The sequence below is a fragment of the Corylus avellana genome, chromosome 2 (assembly GCF_965113065.1).
Source record: "Corylus avellana chromosome 2, dhCorAvel1.hap1.2, whole genome shotgun sequence".
In the NCBI taxonomy this organism is placed as follows: domain Eukaryota; kingdom Viridiplantae; phylum Streptophyta; class Magnoliopsida; order Fagales; family Betulaceae; genus Corylus; species Corylus avellana.
In genome coordinates, this window is record NC_142491.1 from 20,288,810 (window position 1) to 20,311,494 (window position 22,685).

A 22,685-nucleotide genomic window follows, 5' to 3' on the forward strand; every position below is an offset into this window, starting at 1 on the left:
ACTTATCTGAACAAGAAATCTTAAACAAATTACAGCAGATGTCTATGGTTTCTAATAATTACCTTAGTAATCCAGAAAAAAACTTATGCAGATATTGTAGATATTTTAACCTCGGGATTTACAGGAACTTTAAAAGTGTGGTGGGAAAAATACCTAACTGAAGAAAATCGTAATGAAATAAAATATGTAGTCCAGAAAAATGAAGAAGGAATCCTAATTTACAATGAAGCACACAATAGAGGAATCCCTGATGGAATTAACGTTTTAATTTACACCACAATAAAACATTTCATAGGAATCCCTAGTAATGTTATCGCTAGAATTCATGACCAATTAAGTAACCTTAGGTGTCCAACCTTAAATGACTTTAGATGGTACAAAAATGTTTTTCTGTCAAGAGTAATGTTAAGAGAAGATTGTAAAAATGCTTTTTGGAAAAAAAATTAATCAATGGTCTACCCAACCTATTTGCCCATAAAATTCGTGAAGATTTAAGTAATAAAACTGGAATTATAGAATATGATAATCTCACTTACGAAGGCATCATAAGTACAATAAGTAAAATATGATTAAAAATGTGTATAGATATGAAAATAAATAAAAACTTGAACAAAGAAAAAAGAGAAGCAAAATATGAAATTGGAAATTTTTGTGAACAATATGGTTTACCTTCTATACCACCATCTAGAAAAAAAACATAAGGATAAAAATGTAAAAACTCGAAAACATTACAAAAAGAGTTACAGAAAAAAAAAACAAAAACATTGAACCAACCAAATATTACAAGAAAAATAAAACAACAAGAAAATATTACAAAAAACCAAAAAGTGAAAAATATGACTGAAAGAAAGTAAAATGCTTTAAATGTGGTAAGACATGCCATTACAAAAATGAGTGCAAAGTAAAAGATAAAATCAACCAATTAAAAATTTCCAATAAAGAGAAGAAGATTTGTATAAAATCTTAGAACTTAGAAATTCAGATTCAAGCGAAAGTGAAGATGAAATTTTTAACACCTCATAGATTATGAAACAGTCAAAATGAATTGGTCCTTTATGAAGACTCGATTCAACGACTCCTAAAATGCTAGTGCTGTAGTATTTATGTCTTACATCTCTTAAACTCAGAAGTACAGTGGCATTGATTCCTTGACAGATTAGGGGTTTTACTGCAACTTGAATTAATCCTATGTGAAGGAAATTCATTTTCTTTTCTCTAAGTTTTTTAATTGCTTCTTTAGAAAGTAATTGACATGTGTCATGGTGTTTATTTAAAGCATAGACTTGTTCAATTGTTTTTAGTAATCATTAGTAAATGACAAGGGTGAAAAACTTGATTTATAAATTTCTCTGGTTGGGACCTCGGGTATGTTCCAATCATGTGAATCTATATTTGCTTCAGGAATGTTGTATTCTTCTTCATTATATATTCGATGTCCAAACCAAAGTGTAAAATCACAATGGTCATCTTGGGGATTATTTTTGCTTAGTGTCCATTAGTTTATAAAATCGTTAATTATTCGATATAACATGCTTCTTATTTGATATTTGCCCAAGATCTATTAGCCTATAAGATTTTTTATTTATTTGTATGAATTACCTGGATTTTTAGATTTTTTTTAGAGTACTTTTTATGCTTTTGAAAGCAAAAGAAAGAAAAATTTTATTTGATTATCATACAAAAAAGGAACTTCGAAACACCTTAGAGCTAATTAAGACTGAATACATTGTGGGATGATTTTTTTTTTTTTTTTTTGAAACAGTTCAATCTCATTAATTGATAAACGAGCATAAAGCTCAAACAACATAGAGCAAAAGGCCGAAGCTACGAGGTTACAAGTGTCAAAGATGATGTATTACATTCCAGACTCATACAAAATCCACTAACCTATGACTAATTTTCAAATTAAATAGCAGATTTGCACCAAACAGACTCAAACCAATGCATAGGTAGCTCTTATTCCTCGGCATTGAGAGCAGAGAACCCCAAGCCAAAACTCATCCTCCTCGACCTTAAAGCCCTGATAATGTTCACATCCACAACCCAAAGATCTGGACCAAATCAACTACCCCAAAGGGTATTAGGCGGGCAGATCCAGAGAGGGGACCAAGCATTATTAGAAGCAAAAACAAAATTGATACAGGGAAACAAAACATGACAAAAAGAACAAAAAAAAAAGAAAAGAAAGGAAAGCCAGATAAAATTATAGGGAAATAACCAATAGAAAAAAGCACACTAAGAGGATGACAGTAGCCAGAAAGAAGAGCCGATCGTGCGCTCTCCAGAAACAGAAAATAGAAGGGGGCATTGGAAGCTCATCGCGGTAGGGGGCGCAAGAAAAAGGCCCAACAGAGGACGTGGGCGGCAGAGTAGGTGCGGAGGAGATCGGCGGCGCACTTTAACGGAGGGGGAAGTTTGAGTGAAACCCTATGAGCATCATCCACAAAGAGTACCTAAACAAGCAAAAACAACAAAAGCTAAAACAGAAAGAAACGAACATAAACTCTAGCAAAAAACAAGAAAATGAGAGAATACCAAAAAATAAAAAATAAAAAAATAACAAGGAAAAAAGAAACCAAAAACATAAACCATATCGGGAAGGAAGGTTGCTGGGGGAAAATGGCCGGAACGCGAAGAACTCGAACGAAGCCGAAGAGGACATGTGGAAAGGAGAGCGACGACGTGGGTTCGACAAAGCAGTAGTTCAGGCAAAGAACGGTTGATCCAAAAGCCTTGAGCAAAAAAAGAGGACCAAAGGAGAGGGAAGAGGCGGAGAGGAAGGGAAAGAAAAAAAATCACCCAAAGAGCTAGGGGCATCAAGTACATAGGCTAGCTCGTGAAGAGAAAGAGGGTGATGGGAGGGGAGGGGGGAGGCAGAAGAGGGAGAGGGGAGGAGGGCTGGAGCAGGAGAACAAAGATTCTCCCCCTCCGACGGCTCTCTCTGCTAGAGATGAAACCCTAGAAGAGAGAGGGATGTGGGATGATTATTTGATTGCATTGTTGACTGAATGATTTTTTATTATTTTGCTATGTACTTTTTTTAAGGCTCATAATTATATGAGTTTTATAATTTGTATGAAATATAATATGTATAACACTAATAATATTAATGATTCTTGCTAACTTTCTATTAGTGCTTTGATAATCACAATCCAAGTTTTCTTTTCGCTATTTTGTTTTTTTGTATATTTTTCATTTTAAACAATACATATGGGAACAAAGATTTTAACATGTTTTAATTTATATGGATTAAACTAATTAAAGTTAAATGCCTTATGATAGTAAAATTTTATGCGACTTATACATTTATGCAATGTTTTGTGTATGATTGTGTATCATTATGTTGAGTAATATATTGGTGTATAACATTTAGTATATCCTTTTATTTAAAACGGCGTGATAGGTTTTTTTTTTTTTTTTTTTTTTTTTTTTTTTTTTTTAACAACCTATAATGAAAAGTTCAATAGAGATATGTTTAAATTTAGAAATTAAACTATAACAAAAAATCTTGCGCATATTTTTTTCTACAACCAAAGTACTTTTTTGAATATTCATAATTTTGAGTTTTATTTGTGTTGAAATTTAATAAGTTTTACACCAACAATATTAGAGATTCTTTCTAATTTTATATTAATGTTTTGATTAAGCAAAATTCAAGTTTTCCTCTTACAATCATGAAAGGTAAATTTCATAATACTTACGAGTACGATTATAATATTTTGAAATTTTATGATTAAATTGTAATGAAAAGTCCCGCTCATTGTGCGGGTTATAAGCTAATTCATATAATCACAGAAAATATGAAGGATTAAGTTCAATCAATATAAAATGTTTTTTAAGATAAGACAAGAATTTCATAATAATTTAATATAAACATTAAGATCAATTCTCACAATTATACAACTATCATGCATATAGAAAAACTCAAATTAAAATATAATTAAACCATTGTTACTTGGAAAGGTCTACATGAACACCCTATTACGAATTTAGCCGCTCATGGTGGTTCTAGAATAGCCCCCCAAAAGATATTTTATGTCTAAAACTAAGCACACATCTCTTCAAGGCTTAGAGACCTATTTATAGGGTATAAAACAAACCCTAGAAGTCTTAGGAATCCTAGAAAAACCGTTATTCAATCTCCCTATTGGATTTGGAGACCTAAAAAAGCTTTCCTTATCAATTTCAGCATCTTTTAGACTTTTCAGCATGAGTGTGCTCGAGCCCACTTGTGGTGTGCTTGATCCTACTTATGCACGTGGGCTGATTTGTGCTCAATCCCATCAGAAGTGAGCTCTATCCCACTTCTTCAACATCAACATCTCAAAAAATCATGTTTTAAGCCCAAATTCAATGGAATTTCTTGTATTCTCCGTAAGAACCTAAAAACATGAAAACAACACAAAATCAAAAAGATAACAACGCTAAGGAATTAACATATGCGAGTTAAGAGGTTTGAATGTGCAGCATTCGGCGCTTATTTCCTCTCTAGTTTCCTCGGAAGCCGCTGAGGAGAACTTTTATGAGATTCTCTTGTTAGCACTTGTAACACCTCAAAAAATATTTATGGTTAAGAGTTCTCTAACTTTAACCTATAACTGAGCGATCGATGGACGATTATAAAGACCTATTTTTTAGATGTCTCTACCCTTTTAAACCTACATGATTGATTTAGGTTTAAGACTTAAGGGCCTCTTCTTGATCCTTCCACCTCATTCCACTAATTCTTAGCTTTTGGAAACCCTTAAGGGAGAGAAAGAGTGAGAGATAGAGAAAGTGAATCTTGGATTTTTCACTGAAGAAGGGGTAACCCTCTACTCAAATCTCATCTTCGATGTTATTCTTAGCATGTTATTACTTATTTTTAACTGTTGTATTAGCTTAATAACCATAGATTTACATTTGAGTTTGTAGATTTAATTTTGATAATTGGATATTATGAGTTTGATGTTGATAGCTGGTTAGATGATTATGGTTACGATTATCATGCAATATTTGGTTACTTATTGGTTCTGTTTATAGGTATTAATGTAGATCTTTATGGTTGGACATTGACTTATGGTTGGATTATGATGGGTTGGGGATTTCTTATGGTTTGATAAGCATATATGTGTATGAACATCGTATATAAATTTAGAACAGTGTTAAGATCCAAATTAGAGCTTTAGATCGTGTTAGAATGAGTTAGTAATGGATTGTTTTGAGAATGAAAGTTTTTGCCAGATAACCGAACAATCGGAAATGATTGATCAACCTGATAAATGAACATTTGACTTTCAGGAAAAATGATCATTTTGCCCTCAAATTAAGAGTTAGGATGCTTTAGCATATACTAAGTTCTGATTTAAGTTTCTTTCAAATATTCAGAGGGTGGTGAGCATCTGTAAGGTTTTTTGGAGGAGCCTTCCGACCCTGGTGAGTAAACTCACAAGGGAATTTGTCATTTTAAATTACTTCATAAAATGATTGCTTTATATTATAAACATGCATAATTACAAATCACATTTATTTACTAAATTTGAGTCTCACAGCATGAGCTCGATTTCGAGGTATTTTACTTACTAAGTTGTGGACTTACCTAATTGTTTTCCTTCCACATGTGGAACGTTTATTTGTTTTGCAGTTTTAGCAGGTACTAGCTAAGTCGGAGGATTAGAGTCTTTCCTCATGCTTGAGGTTGTGCATGAAATCTACTTGAGGATGATGAGTTGTGCTTTAGATTGTGGTATTTTTATTGTTGATGCTATTGAGGTTTTTGTAATGTAGCTCATATTTCCCTGTACATTTTTTCTTTCCTTTTTTTTTTTGTATGTAATAAGGCTCCGTCCCCCCTCTATGATCTGCCCGTTTTGCTTTTGGTCCAGACCTTTGGGTTGTAGATGTAAACGTTATCTTGGCTATCGGGTTGAGGAGGATAAGTTTCAGCATGGGAGTTCTATGTTCTCAAGAGTGAGGAATAAGCGCTACCTATGCATTTGATGGTGTCTGTTTGGTGTAGATCTCATCTTACACCTGATGAATAGTCATGGGGTTAGCGGATGTTTAGGGTTACCCTAAAAAGCTATTACATATTCACCTACAAATGAGAAGACTGGAATCACACTATTATTACATAATATTTCCTAAACTAAGGAGATTGCAACATTATACAATTATTATGATTATGTGCTATATTAGGAAAATATTGTGGGATCCCCAAAATCATCCAATATTGGTGATCATAGACTCTGCCACTAATAGTACAATTATCATTTGCCACGTAAGCCTTTGCACCATTTACAACTAAGGGTGGGGAAATTAACCGTTTACCACATATTGACCGCTTATTGATCGACTGCCACTGAACCATCACCGACCGCAACCAACTTTCGACGATTGGTAGGTTGTACAAAAATACTGTTTCAACATCGGTTTAGTTCAGTAGGAGGTAAAAAAGTTTTTTGTATCGGTTAATTGACAATTAATCGGTTTCGACAGTCGGTAGTCATGACTTTTTGAAGTGATTTTTTAATTTTTTTTGAAAATTTTCCTTATTGTGTTTGTTGAGCTGATTTGTGGTTGTCATTTTTGGTCCATGTTCCTTGTTCCATGAATTAACCGACTTACTGATTAATTGAAAAAGTCGAAACTATTCATTGCCGGTATGAAGTCAGTTAATTAATCAACTTAATTGACTTTTACGAATCAATAGGCGAAAATTCCTCTACCGATACAGACCGAACCAATACCCACCCCTATTTACGACAAGATTTGAGTTGCTCCCACACCGGGCCAAGCCCTTTTAATATTACATTCTCAAAGAAGTTGTCACGACAATTTGTATAACAGGATTTCAAAATTTCCCTTCATACCAATATCATCCATTGTTCTTCCCCTTTTCTTGGATTTTTTTTTTTTTTTGGGGGGAATTCTAAGATGAATATGAAAAAAATTATAATTAAATGAAAAGTAAATAAAATAGAAGCAATGACTTAGTAATCAAATTGATTACCTAAAAGATAGGAGATAATATGAAATCATAATTGTTAGTTCTTGTGTTGGCTTAATTCAGTTCCAAAATGTAGAGGCTACTGTTAATGGGCTCAAACACTGGTATAGAATGCTCAGAATCTAATCTCCACCGTTCATAATGTAGATTCATGTGTTGTGAACGTCCTTGCAAAATTTCAGTTCAATCGGACCACAAATGCCCATCGTTCGGAGCTGTTGATCAATACTGGACAGCATTTCCAGAATGTTGTTTCACCCATTGCATGCCCTGTCCGGATAGGCCTTCCCCGGGTCCGGACCGCATTTCCAGAAACTCTGTTTCTGCTCCGTAAAGCCCTGTCCGGACAGCCCATTAACTTGTCTGGACACCCCGTAAGTTTTAGGCCAAAAAACATGATTTTAAGTGGGTTTGGTCTAGGGTTTTGTCGGGGGTATATATACATCATTATAGAAGAGAGAGGTACGAATTTTCACTCCCAGAGAGTTCGTGTGAGGCTGTGCTTGAGTGATTATTTTGTTATGAGCCAAATTGATTCCTCTTAGAGGATTTTTGTTAGTTTTGATTGTGTGCTTAATTGAAGTCTATCGGAAGGGTCCGATAAAGGAGAATTACGTTGAAGAAGATTGTGAGCGAGGAGACAAGTTGGAGGCTTGTTGATCTTACAGAGTCAAGGTCTTGCAAAGGGTTGTAAGCATTCCTAGTGTATGTAATCTCTGGATAATCTTTTGATAGTGATTTCCTGGGCTTGGCTGCCCCGGAAAGGTTTTACTTTTAAAACGTTTTCTAAAATGTTTCCTCTTCGTCACCAAAATCTTTGTGTTTGATTTTACTTGTTTTTTGGTGATTGTTTGCTTAGATTTAAATATCCATTAATTCCGCATAAAATTGTGTTATTTATCTATTTAGAGTTTTTCAATTGGTATCAGAGCGGGTTCACTCTGTGAAGGATTAAATTCCTGAGTGTGATCTTTGTTTCTTGTTTATGATGTCTCAAACCCTTAACACTGTGCCTGATTTTGATGGATCAAATTATGGCTATTGGAAGTCCCGTATGAGATTTTTGTGAAAATCTATAGACGTTTGGCATGTCATTGAATCTGGATTTAAAGCTCCAGATAAGTCGACAGCTGAATGGTTTAATGTTGAAAAACAAACTCGTATGGCGAATGACAAAGCTATGAATGCTCTATGCTTGGCAATTTCACAAACTGAGTTCTCTAGAATTTGAAATTGTGATAGTGCCAAAGATGCATGGGAGATCCTAGAAACTACTTATGAAGGAACAAATCTTGTTAAAGCTTCAAAACTTCAAATGTTAGTTTCTAAGTTTGAGGAAATTAAAATGTTAGAGGATGAGACATTTAATGATTTCTTTGGTAAACTCAGTGACATTAGAAATTCTATGATAAATCTAGGAAATAAAGTTTCTGACACTAAGATTATTAGAAAGGTCATTAGATCACTCTTTGAAAGATTCAGAATGAAGGTAACAACCATTGAATCATGCACTAATCTGGAAACCATGAGGATAGAAGAGTTAATTGGTGCCCTTCAGACTTATGAGTTTTCTTTGCCTCAACCTAGGAAAAATAAGGATCTTGCCCTTAGAACTCTTAGGAAGAACTCTGATGAGTTATCTGATGAGGAATCACTAGATGATGAGGAACTTGCCTTGATAGCTAGAAAGTTTTATAAGAATGAACATAGAATTTCCAAGAGATTTGGAAAACAAAAAGGAAGTACTCAGGAAAGAAATGAAAGAGACCCATGTGGTCCAAAATGTTATGAGTGTTCTGGCTATGGTCATGTTCGCAATAATTGTGCTAATCTCAAGAGTAATAAGCTAAAAGACCAAAAAGCCTTCAATATTACCTTGAGTGACACCGATGAGGAAGAAACTCCTAATTATATGGCTTTTGTTGCATCCTATGATTCTGATGATTCTAATCAATCAGATGTTTAGTCTGCCTCTGATAATGAATTAAATAGGGTTAATGATCTTCAAAACTCCTTTAACAATTTAATGGAAAAGTTTTCTATGCTTAGAAATACTAACTTGAAAATTGTTAAGGATTTTAAGAATCTTGAGCTTGAAAGGGATAATTTGTTGAAATCTTTGAGTAATTCACATGTTGTTTGCAATACTGTCAAATCTGAAAATCATGTGTTAATTGCTAAAAATAAATCCCTTCAAAATGATCTGATTGCATCTAGAAATCACTTGAGTAAATTCTCTAGTGAAAAGTTTGATAAAATGTTGCATATTCAAAAGCATTCTAGCGACAGATCTGGCTTAGGATTTGATAAAACTGCTTCTTTGTCTTCTAATTGTGCTTCTACTTCAAAGACTGTTTTTGTTAAACCAGTGAAAGTAGAAGAATCTTCAAGTGAAGAAAAGCAAGTAGTTGCTCCGACTCCTCAAGGTAAGAAATGTAAGAAAATCTACATTGAGCCTCATGCATCTTACCCTACACCTAGAGTCGTGCATCCTCCTAGGAAATTACCTTCTCAAAGTTTTGTCCCAACATGTCATCACTGTGGCAAAGTGGGTCACATTCGACCTCACTGTTTTAATTTGAAACCTCATGTGCATATAAATGAAAATTTCTATTCTAGGAAAGAAAGTGAGGGTTTGGTCATAATGATGAGAGAAGTGTTATTTAGGCTAGATAAGTTTGTGCAAAGTCATAAGTCTAGACCTAAGATTTATCAAGTTTGGGTTAGGAAGGATGATACCATTCACCCCTTGAGGGGGGAGTGGTGATGATCTCACCTTATGTTAGGTGAGTCACCCGCATGCCTAGGATTGATTTTCTTGCATATCTTTGCATATTCTAGAGCATGTTTTTTTTTTTTTTTTTTTTTTTTTTCATTGCATTTTTGTTTTATTTTGTTTTGAAATTGTATTTTGTTTGTGTGCATTTCTTTTGTGAAAAATAACAAAAAGACAAAAATATTTTACTTTAGTTGTTTTATTTTTTTTTCTTTATTTTGTCTTATGCACCTAGATAGTTCATTAATTTCTCATGTTGCTTTTTATAAATTTAATTCCTTGAGTCTTGGAATGTTCTTAATATGCATGAGATGAAAATTTGTGTCAATGGACTTGTTTTTGAGGTTACCTAAAGCCTGAGCTTATGTAGTACATTTTGCCTATGCTTTATCCCTTATGCATAGTTAAGCTGAAATTGATGTTTTGTTTCACTTTATTTGTGAGGTCTGTTAGGTAACCATATAAGGTTTTTGACTAGTCATATTTTTCAAATTGACCATATGCTAGTTGAATCTAATGCTTAAAAATTCCTGCTTTCTCTTTTGTGATATGCACCAAAAGTTTAAGGACACTTTTTCAAAGAGAAAAATAAACAAAATAGTGAAACAAATAAAATCAAAAAATCATATTCCAAAAGGAATTTATTTCACTCTGTCAAACTTGTGCAAAATGTTTTACAAAGAGAAATGTATAGGATGAGAGTAGCTAGGCCTTAGTATGATAAGGTTTGACTTTTGATTTGATATACTTGTCAAAACATCATGGTAGTGAAACTTTATCCTCATCTTGTAAGTTGAATTTTTTTCTCTTTGGATGGCTTACACACACACCACACAAGCATGTGTTGAGTGGAACATTTTTCTTTGCTTGGTTTAAGCAATATGAGTTTCTTGCCATTGCTAGACTCATGTATATTTTGCATATTTGGAGCATGTTTAGGATATTCATTGTGCAATACATGAGTCATTGATGTGTTATCAATTGTGTTCGTTTGACTTTTGAGGGGGCGAAACATGTTTTGCATTTTTTAGCTTCTTGTTGATTATTGAGTCATATGTTGAGGGGGAGTTTTTGGTGATGTGTGTTCATGATCTTGCATTCTACGTAATTTTTTTGTGATCATGAGTTTTATTTCTATATTTTTGTTCCACATATGCCTTGATGTATTTTGTGAATTGTTTCAAGAAATATGAAGACCTTTTGTCATTTTGTGACAAAAAGGGGGAGTAAATATGGGGAGATGATGGGATTGGCTCGGCATTTTGGTTTTGTCACTGAATTGCCAAAGGGGGAGTTTGTTAGTTCTTGTGTTGGCTTAATTCAGTTCCAAAATGTAGATATTACGGTTCACAGGCTCAAACACTAGTATAGAATGCTCAGAATCCAATCTCCACCGATCATAATGTAGATTCATGTGTTATGAACGTCCCTGCAAAATTTCAGCTCAATCGGACCACAAACGCCCATCGATCGGAGCTGTTGATCAAGACTGGACAGCATTTCCAGAATGCTGTTTCACCCATTGCATGCCCTGTCCAGACAGGCCTTCCCCGGGTCCGGACCACATTTTCAGAAACTCTGTTTCTGCTCCGTAAAGCCCTGTCCGGACAGCCCATTAACCTGTCCAGACACCCCGTAAGTTTTAGGCCAAAAAACGTGATTTTAAGTGGGTTAGGTCTAGGGTTTTGTCGGGGGTATATATACATCATTATAGAAGAGAGATGTACTAATTTTCATCTCCAGAGAGTTCGTGTGAGGCTGTGCTTGAGTGATTATTTTGTTGTAAGCCAAATTGATTCCTCTTAGAGGATTTTTGTTAGTTTTGATTGTGTGCTTAATTGAAGTCTATCGGAAGGGTCCGATAAAGGTGAATCACATTGAAGAAGATTGTGAGCGAGGAGACAAGTTTGAGGCTTGTCAATCTTACAGAGTCAAGGTCTTGCAAAAGGTTGTAAGTGTTCCTAGTGTCTGTAATTTCTGAATAATCTTTTGATAATGATTTCCTGGGTTTGGCTGCCCCGGAGAGGTTTTACTTTTAGAACGTTTTCTAAAAGGTTTCCTCTTCGTCATCAAAATCTTTGTGTTTGATTTTACTTGTTTTTGGTGATTGTTTACTTAAATTTAAATATCCATTAATTCCGCATAAAATTGTGATATTTATCTGTTTAAAGTTTTTCAATAATGATTTAAATACAATTAAATCTTATTACAATCTTATATTCTAACGAAATTCATAATCTACAACATCTAAATTTTTTATATGCAAAGTGTAGTTTAAGCATGGTGACCTTGAAAATGTTTGATAAATTTTAACTAAAGTGAGTTTTTGTTAAGGTCATATTTCTCGACTCTTGAGTTCCTACTATATCCCCCAGTAAGTTCTAGGAATATTTTGTTATCGGTAAAAGTCATGACTAATTAAGCATGAAAGTTGCATTTGAATATAATTTAGTAAAGAGTACTTGTTTAAGCATGATGACCTTGGAAACGTTTGATGGCTTTTGACTTAACATCAATTTTGGTTAAGATTATGTCTTGTGACTCTTAAACTTTCGTTATAGTCATCGGGTAATTTCTAAGAGCATTATTATTATTATTATTTTTTTTGGCAAAAGCTATGTCAAATTGAGCATGAAAGTTGCATTTGAACTTGAAGGAGGACATGGCTTTAGGTGAAATATTATAGTCTAAATGCCTACTTGAAATTCATATACATATATGGAAAAAAATATGTTGGCTTCAAAAAAGAGATATAACTGCACAAGAAAAGTTGAACATCTAATACTAAGTAATAGGAATTCGAGGGTTTTTATTAGTTGAAATCAGATGATAAAAGAAAAAAATATAAATTGACCACTTCGAAGGGATATATATCAACCTCCAAAAGATGCATAAATTCATTGATTTTTTTCACTATTTGATTTTCCAGAAAACATCTACATCCTTTTATAGATAGGATTGCAGCTTATTCTAGGAACAAAAAACACTATTACATAACCACCTACTAAAGAGAAGACTGAAATCACACACTTAATACATAATATTGCCCAAAATAAAGAGATTGCAAAAATATGCAATTATTATGATTATGGGCTATATACCATATCCATTGTCGTCTGCCATGTATTTCTTCGCATCGTTTACGACAATCTTTTAATTTCTCATATGCTGAGGAAAACCTTCTGTTTGTCTTCACATCCTCAAAGAAGTACCCACGACAATTTTTATAACATAATTTCAATTTTTCACTTTTCTCTTTACGAATACGCTTCTTCCATGGGCGTATCCCATCATCATTTGGAGAGAAAGAGAGAAGTTGAGTGGGTACCGGCAAGCGATGGAGAGATGAGGGCATATTGGTAGCAGAAAAAGGAAGTGGACGATCCTCTGCATGCTTCTAAACTAGAAAAAGAGTCATTAACAATATTATCATTACCAGAAATTCCTTCATACCTTTTTGGTCCATTGTTCCTCCCACTCTCTTCGGATTACTTTTTTTTTTCTTGGAACTCCAGGATGAATCCATAATTTATAACATCTTAAAGCATTTATATAAAAGAGTGATTTTTTTTTTTTTTTTTTTTTTAAGCGAAGAATTTTTTAAGCATGGCGACCTCGGAAAGGTTTGATGGGTTTTGGCTAACTTGAATTTAAGTTAAGGTCATGTCTCTTGATCATTGTTTAGTTTTTATTATAGATATCCGGTAATTTCTAAGGAGAGATGAGGGCATATTGGTAGCAGAAAAAGGAAGTGGACGATCCTCTGCATGCTTCTAAACTAGAAAAAGAGTCATTAACAATATTATCATTACCAGAAATTCCTTCATACCTTTTTGGTCCATTGTTCCTCCCACTCTCTTCGGATTACTTTTTTTTTCTTGGAACTCCAGGATGAATCCATAATTTATAACATCTTAAAGCATTTATATAAAAGAGTGATTTTTTTTTTTTTTTTAAGCGAAGAATTTTTTAAGCATGGTGACCTTGGAAAGGTTTGATGGGTTTTGGCTAACTTGAATTTAAGTTAAGGTCATGTCTCTTGATCATTGTTTAGTTTTTATTATAGATATCCGGTAATTTCTAAGAGTGTTTTTTTTTTGTGTGACAAAAGTCGTGTTTAATCGAGTATGAAAACTAATTTATTTAATCGAAGATTTGTTTAAGTATGGCGACCTTGGAAAGATTTGATGGGTTTTGGCTAAGAGTAATGCTAGGTACCATATTTTTATCTTCCTAAAATCCTCCTAAAGCTGATGTAGCTTTCAAAATCACAATTGGATCAAAATTCAAGTATGATTCATCTAAAATTTAATTGTGATTTTAGAAGCCACATCAACTTTATGAGAATTTTAGAAGGATAAAAAGATGGTACCTGGCATTACTCTTTTGCTAACTTGAATTTAAGTTAAGGTAATGTCTCTTGATTGTTTAGTTTTTATTATAGATATCCAGTAATTTCTAAGAATTTTTTATTTTTGGCAAAAGTTGTGTTTAATCGAGCATAAAAACTAATTTATTTAATTGAAGATTTGTTTAAGCACGGTGACCTTGGAAAAGGCTTGATGCATTTTGGCTAACTTGAATTTAAGCTAAGGTAATGTCTCTTGATTGTTTAGTTTTTATTATAGATATCCAGTAATTTCTAAGAGTTTTTTTTTTTTTTGTGGCAAAAGTTGTGTTTAATCGAGCATAAAAACTAATTTATTTAATTGAAGATTTGTTTAAGCACGGTGACCTTGGAAAAGGTTTGATGCATTTTGGCTAACTTGAATTTAAGTTAAGGTCATGTCTCTTGATTGTTTAGTTTTTATTATAGATATCTAGTAATTTCTAAGATTTTTTTTTTTAAGAGTTTTTTTTTTTTTTGGCAAAAGTTGTGTTTAATCGAGCATAAAAACTAATTTATTTAATTGAAGATTTGTTTAAACACGGTGACCTTGGAAAAGGTTTGATGCATTTTGGCTAACTTGAATTTAAGTTAAGGTCATGTCTCTTGATTGCTTAGTTTTTATTATAGATATCTAGTAATTTCTAAGATTTTTTTTTTTTTTTTTTTTTAGGCACAAGTCGTGTTTAACCGAGCATGAAAATTTATTTATTTAAGCGAAGATTTGTTTTAGCATGGTTTCTTTGGAAACGTTTGATGCCTTTTGACTAACATGATATTTGTTAAGGTCACATGACTCTTGAGTTTTTATAATAGTCATCTAGTGATCTTTAAGAGTTTGTTTTTTTTTTTGGCAAAAGTCATGTCTATTCGAGTATTAAATTTGTATTTCGATTTATTTAAGTGAAGAGTTATTTAAGCATATGGTGACTGTTACGAACCTAAGTTCGCAACAGATAAATTAGGCTATGAGGGAACCTAGACCTTTAAATTTTAAGAAAACCCAAAACATTTTTTCAAATACAAGGTTTGAGATTAATTCTTTTCTTCATTTATTCATAACATAATAGCCTTTAAATAGACAAACTATTTCAATGTTTATTAGGGCTGAGTTATCAAGAGACTTTTATTAAAATAATATCATAATCCTAATACGGCAAGGATTAGCTGACTTATGCTAACCTAATATAAACCTAATATGGATAGCCTAATATGGAAAGGCCTATAACATTGACCTTGGAAGCGTTTGATTGTTGATTAACGTGAAATTTTTGTTGAGGTCATGTGTCTTGACTCTTAAGTTCTTATTGTTATTATCTAGAAATTTCTAAGATCCTTTTTTTTTTTTTTTTTTTTTAATTTTTTTTAATTTTATTTTATTTTGCAAATGACATGTCTAATCAAGTATAAAAGTTGTTTTTGAATTTATCTAAAAAGTGAAGATTTGTTTAAGCATCGTGACATTAGAAATGATTGATGGATTAATTTAACTAACGTAAATTTTAGTTGAGGTCATGTTTTCTGACTCTTGAGTTCTTATTATAGTAATCTAGTAATTTCTAAGAGTTTCTTTTTATTTTTTTATTTTGGGAAAAATTCATGTCTAATGAAAGTTCTATTTAATTTTTCTTTTTTAATTTAAGAGTTTATTAAGCATGGTGACATTGGAAATGATTGGTGGATTCTCACTAATGTGAATTTAAGGTCATGTTTCTTGACTATTGAGTTCTTATTACAGTCATCCAGTAATTTCTAAGATTATTTTTGGGAAAAAATATAATTTAACCTCCGAAACTACAAGCCATTTTCATTTTAGCCCTTTAATGTTCAAAAAGTGATAAAATAGCTCCCAAACTACCAATTAGTTGCAATTTGACCACTTTGTTAGTCATTACCGTCAAATAGGATAAAAAATTCAATACTACGTCGTTTTGACAAGGTTAAGTTACTAAAATACCATTTTAAAAAAAATAAATTTAAAAAATGCCCCCCCAAAACGACGTCGTTTTGAGGAAAAAAAAAAAAAAAAAACACAAAGATGGTGGTTTAGGGGTGGCTCGGCTGCCACCCCATGGCCTATGGGGTGGCTCGCCAGCCACCCCTTGGTCTATGGGGTGGCCGACGAGCCACTCCCAGGCCATAGGGGTGGCTAGGCAGCCACCCCCACACCTGTTGGGGTGGCTGGGCAACCACTCCTTAGGCCATGGGGGGGCCGCCGAGCAACCCCCATGGCCTGGGAGTGGCTCATCGGCCACCACATAGACCATGGGGGTGGCTGGCGAGCCACCCCTAAGCCATGGGGGTGGCCGTCGAGCCACCCCCAGGCTTGTGGGGGTGGTTGGGCGGCCACCCTCATGGCCTATGGCAGCCACCCTAAACCACCGTTTTTTCTTTTTTTTGTTTTTTAATTTTTATTATTATTCAAAATGACGTTGTTTTTGGGGGCATTTTTTAAATTGATTTTTTTTTTTTTTTTTTTTTCAAAATGGCATTTTAGTAACTTAACCTCAAAAAGTGACGTCGTTTTGCATTTTCCATCTTATTTGACAGTGTTGAGTAACAGTGTGGCTAAATTGCAACTTTTTGGTAGTTTGAGGGGCTACTTTATCACTTTTTGAACATTAAGGGGCTAAAATGAAAATGGTTAGTAGTTTGGGGGGCTAAATTATTTTTTTTTTCCTTTTTATTTTGAAAAAAGTCATGTCTAATCGAGCATAATATTTTTATTTGAATTTAATTAAGTGAAAAAAGAATTTTGGATGTACGAAAATAGTAGACGTGCGTCACTGGATTGTTTCAATGACACGCATCTATTATTGAAACGAATCTTCTGAGAGAGGTTGTTTTACTGTTTAAATGACCATTGACGGGGTTGTTTTGTTAAAATGATACCATTCCAAAGTGTCCCTAACACCTGTGTTTTTCGTAGTGTTTCTATGTTTGGTGTCTACTCAATAAGTATTATGGAGTAAGGGGAACACAAGGAATCTCATCCTCTTGAAATATCAAGTGGTCGTAACATGATTTCGATCTGGATCTCAATGCTATGTCGGTAATGTTTTTGCAATGTCTCCTTCTCATCAGCTCTCCAACTCATTATTAGTTATTTGTAGACTAAAAAATCACAGATATGCAATACACGAATGGCATTGACTTCATTTCCTCTGACACAATAAACAATAATAGATATACAATCCAGATTGCCTGCCTGCCTTCCTGGTAGAAAAGAAGCCTGCACCACATGAGCAGAAAAATATTAATTGCAATTAGTGTTTCAGGACTGTATTTTGTCTTAAAAGTGACAATATGCCTGAGATGGTGTCTATCATTTAATATAATTGGTAATGAGCTGGTGGGGAGACAATGCATAAACATTGCTGGTATTGCATTTAGATCCTAATCGAAAACATGTTACTACTTATTGAGTTATGAAGATGATGAGATTCCTCTTGTCTCCCTCTACCTCTAAAATATATTCAGTAGATGCCAATGGAAGGATGGCAAATTTCTACACTGATTTGAACAATATTCAACTCCTAGGCCTTTCTCTTCTCTAAGTGGAAAAAGATGGCCTCATCTCCTCTTAAGAAAAAATCTCATGCTCGATCCAATAGCTTGCCATCCAGACCACATCCTCTCATTCTAGACTGCAATGAGCATTTATGCAGATTGGAGGCTTCTACTTCATCATCATCATTAAGCTGCAAACTAATTGGCCTTCAGGATTTGCATGATTGTGTTGAAAAGTTGCTTCAGCTGCCCCAAATGCAACACGACTTTGTCAGAAGGTGTAATGGGAAATGGGTAGGAACAGCTTTTGGATGGATCTCTCAGGCTCTTGGGCATGTGCAGTGCAGCCAAGGATGCCTTGATACGTACAAAAGAATGCGCACGCGAACTCCAATCAATTATGCGAAGAAGAGCAGGAGGTGACATGGGGCTTGAAAGGGAGGTTAGGAAATTCTTGACCGCTAGGAAAGTTGTCAAGAAGGCAATTCAGAAAGCCTTAAAGGGCATGGAAGGAAAGCATGCTGACAAAAACCATGAGACTCTTCCCATGGTTAGCACATTGAGAGAAATAGAAACAGTAACTCTCATTGTGTTTGAATCCTTGTTGTCCTTTGTTGCCGGGCCGAGGTTCAGGGGCGGAACCAGGATTTTGAGTGTGGGGGGACGATTTTTTTTATTTTATTTTATTTTTTTATTTTTATTTTTATTTTTTCTAATTAAAAGGGTAGGCCGGAGAGACTAATTGTGGCTATCCTACTTGAGCGTGATCATAATAGCACCTACCGAATACATAGATACATATGGTAAAATATAATTTCATAATAAATCACAAGTCATTTTTGTTAAAATTTTACTATAGTTACTTATTACCACTAACAAGTGAAAAAAATGCCAAATAAATTAATGAATCCAAACCCATCAAATATTTAAGTTAATTGACAACAATGAAAGGTAAAAACAAAGTCTTGCTGCAGATAAATACAAGGGAGTAAAAAATTAATTTGGAGGGACAAATTTCTAAATTTAAGGAGCAAATATATAAAATATACCTACTTTAATAAAAATTTCAAAAACTTTGGGGGGACATTCGTCCCCCCACTGTTGTACATAGTTCCGCCCCTGCCGAGGTTGCAATCAAAACTAAGCAGCTGGTCCTTGGTTTCTAAGTTGGTGCTCCCCAAAAGAGTAGCACATAATAATGAAGAAACAGCTGCATCTGAATTTGAGAAGGTGGAAGCTGCATTACACTCCGTCATTAATCACAAAAGAAGCAACTCAGATTATATCACTCACGTTGAGAATGTGCATAACTTGTTGGGGAATTTGGAGCAATTGTTCAAGATCTTGAAGAAGGACTTGAGTGCCTGTTTAGGTGCCTAATCAAAACCCGAGTTTCTCTTCTCAACATCTTGAACCACTAGCCAGAAAGATCACAATGCAACATCCTAGATATACAGTTTTGTCTTTTTTTAGTATGCAAAGAGAAGGAAAATATTTCCTATCTATACTTGTAAATGAATGAGATTATATGTGTACGTATTATGAAAAAAGATGGAGGATATTAAATAGAAATCATTTCTCTTTTTTTTGGATAAGTTGCAGAAATCTTCTGTTGTTAACAATCTTTAATTCCTGCACTTTCACTTTCAGTTGAACAATATTGGATGTGAATGTTCTATTATGTCCCTTAGTTACCCAATTACTTAGTGTCATGTGTAAAATCACATATGAAAAATTGGCTTTAGACCCATGTTATAACAAATTTGTTAGTTTTATTTTGTCTTGGCTGGATTTGTGTGAACAAAATACTTTTTGTTAACATGTTCAGTTTAAGTGTACAGTGAGAGCTTCATCTGCAGCCGTCTGCAACCTCATCTGCAGCCGTTCGGATGAGAAGGCTGAATTTGAATTCCAAAAACCTTCGTTTGAAGCCTCGTCTGCAATGTCGTCCGGACGAGAGCCTCGTCTACAATTTCGTTTGAAAGTCGTCCGTACGCACTGTGGTAGAGAACTAGGATTTAATGTTTTTAACCTAGTTCCGTGCGGACGAGCCTGTACACCGTTCGGACGCCCAGTGTAAATTTAGTCTATTTTGAACAGAGTTTGTGTTGGATTAGACTAGGGGTCTGTAGCCTATTTATATTGAACCATACATATGTGTATAGGTACAAATTCTGCATCTAGAGTTTAGGAGATTCGTGCTAAGAGAGTCTTTGTTATAGAGCGTTAATTCTATCTCTTAGTGTAAGGAACGTTTGATCGTCCTTGGTGAGAAAGCAATTGAAGCCAACCGGAGTTCTGGTGAAGGGAGATCATGTTGAAGGAATAGTCCAGAGGTTTTAGGAAAACTACTGTGGTAGTGGATAAAAAGTGGGTCGTTTGTCTAGTACATAGGAGTGTCAAGTCCAAAGGTTTTGTAAGTCTTTGACATTGTGTAATTTCTTGTTATTCTACTGTGAAGTGATTTCCGGGGTTTGGCTGCCCCGGAAAGATTTTACATTTTAGAGAGTTCTCTAAATGGTTTGTTCTTCATAAACAAATCTCTGTGTTCATAATTGATTGATCTTACATTCCGCATATATTTGTTGAATTCTCTATTAATTCCTGATTGAGTGTGTTTTGGAGTCTTATTAGTTTTTCAAAATTGATCTTTTTACAAAACCTTTGTAACCCAAGACTAAATTTGACTCTACAATTTTCCATATGCTATCTACTACAATACCCTGAGTATTTATTAAGATTTTGTAAGCCTTGGTAGGACTAATGTGTTGCTAAGTTTATTAGGGTTCATTGGAAATAAGAATTACTGACTTTTGTTCTTAGTCGAACGTTCGAGGTTGGATGACTAAATGTTCGAGTCAAACCCAAGTGATGAACATTAGAGGTTGGATGTCTGAACGTTCGACCTTAACCCTAGTCCGAACGTGCTACTGTACAATACTAACTTGCCACTGGAAACTGTAGGACCGTTGGTCCAACAGTACATTGAACGTTCGACACTTGGCAGTACTATGTAAATCATCTCATCTTTATCCTCTGGCTTTTGTTCACCTAAAAATACCTCTCCCCTATGCCCCTTTAGCCTATTTCCGCCCCCTTTTCTAATTGTTACCCTAGAGTGAGTGCGTGTGAGTGCTTTAGAGGAGAAAATGCTGTTCTTGTTGGTTTTTGCTTCTAAGGAGGTAACTTTCCTATCCTAACTCGTTTGTCAAGTGGTTATTATACTGTCTATTTGTTTTTCATAGCATTAATTGTAGGTTTAGGCTTGTAGATATTTTATTGGCCTTAATACTAGCTTAACGATGGTCTAACGTATTAATAATGTTGGACGTAGTTATTTCTGCATGGATGTGTTATTATGGCTTACCACTCTTTTAGAAATCATGTTAAAATCTTTTAGAAATCATGTTAAAACCTTAGTACTTGCCTAGAAGTGGCTTTGCTGATTTTTTGTTCAAAATGGGTTTTCTACCAAGAATTGAATGTTCGACCTTCCCTGACCAAACGTTTGATGTGATGGCCGAACGTTCCATCCTCGTTGTTCGAACATTCAAATGCCAGGCAGAATGTCTATTTTGAGCGTATTAGGATTTAGGGCTTGTTTTACTTTGAGATTTTAAGCGTATTAGACATGGTGGTAGGTATTTTCTTAGATTTCAAGATTGTGGATCCCATATGAAACCCATTTACATTTTTGTGAACTCTACTTTGTGAAATGAGTGATTAAAAAGATAACAAAAATGACAAGTTTGTAAAGACATGCATGTAAGACACAATAAATGGTGAATTTTATCGTATGACATGATACAACGATACGTGTGTTATAACGGCTATGGGCTTATTAAAATTATAAGGGTAAGCCCTATGGTCAAAAAATGTTTATTCTTTATGATTGACCTTGGATCCAATGGTTGTTTTCTGATCGGGGCAACTATGTTTGAATGGTGGTTACTATAGATAGACATTATTACCACCCAAGGTCGGACTTGGTCAGGCTACTAGTGATGGACAATACTCGTATAATATCTGATGTATCAATATTGTATTACAGGTCACTCGGAAAAGTGCCAATCCTACCAAGAAGGGGTTAAGGTTTTGGATAGGCCATATGGAATTGAACTATGACATGATTCTCTTATTACAACATATATTATATTGCATTCATTATAACATTGTTACATGTGATTTATAAAGATTTGAGTTCACATTGTAATAAACTATACCTCATGTGTATTTACACTCACTAAGTCATGTAATTACTCTTGTATCTTTTCCACCAATCAAACATGTGTTTTTTTTTAAGATAGTATAGTAAAGTTGACAATGGTTCCTAGTAGGGATCAAGTTATTCAGAAGGATATAGCAAGGAACATTTTTGAGGAGTTGGATTCCTTGTGGCTTAGGGATGTGTGGGGTGTTGATGGAGCCACCGCTAGCATATGATGGATATTTTTTACATGCTTTATCTTCTTAAGAGTAGGCTTTGAGACTTGATGTTATATTATGACAATTAGATTTGGCTAGTAAGAAGGTTTGTGTTAGGAAGGATTATACCATTCACCAATTGAGGGGGAGTGGTAGTGATCCCTCCTAAATTTAGGTGAGAAAATAACATTTCTAGGAGTGGTTGTTTTGCTTATTTTTGAAAATCCTAGAGCATATTGTTTTTCTTTGCTTTGCATTTTTTTGTTTTTGCTTTATAGTTTATGCATTGCAATTTATTTTTTTTGTTACACTTTTTGTGTGAAGAGTGTATACATCTTTGTTTTGAGGTTCTTGTTATGAGGCATATTCATAAAGGACTTTTCAAGAAATTCATATGTTATGATCTTTGAAAGGCTTATAAATGAGATGTTGTGTGTGGACCACCAAGATTTTTGTCTACTTACTAATCAAGTGTTCATGAATGTGTAATGTCTTATGAAGACCTAGAAGTAGTTATTAAACCAAATCATTATTTTGTAGTGGGACCTATAAGATGTGATGGAAGTTTAATGCTAAAGAACATTCATGTATTGCCTGTT

The 22,685-nt window shown here is 34.2% G+C and overlaps 1 pseudogene; it reads left to right on the top strand.

The window, feature by feature from the left end:
• The first annotated feature begins 17,718 nt into the window (after positions 1–17,718).
• Positions 17,719–19,082, top strand: LOC132169605 (uncharacterized; annotated as a pseudogene).
• The last annotated feature ends 3,603 nt before the right edge of the window (positions 19,083–22,685 follow it).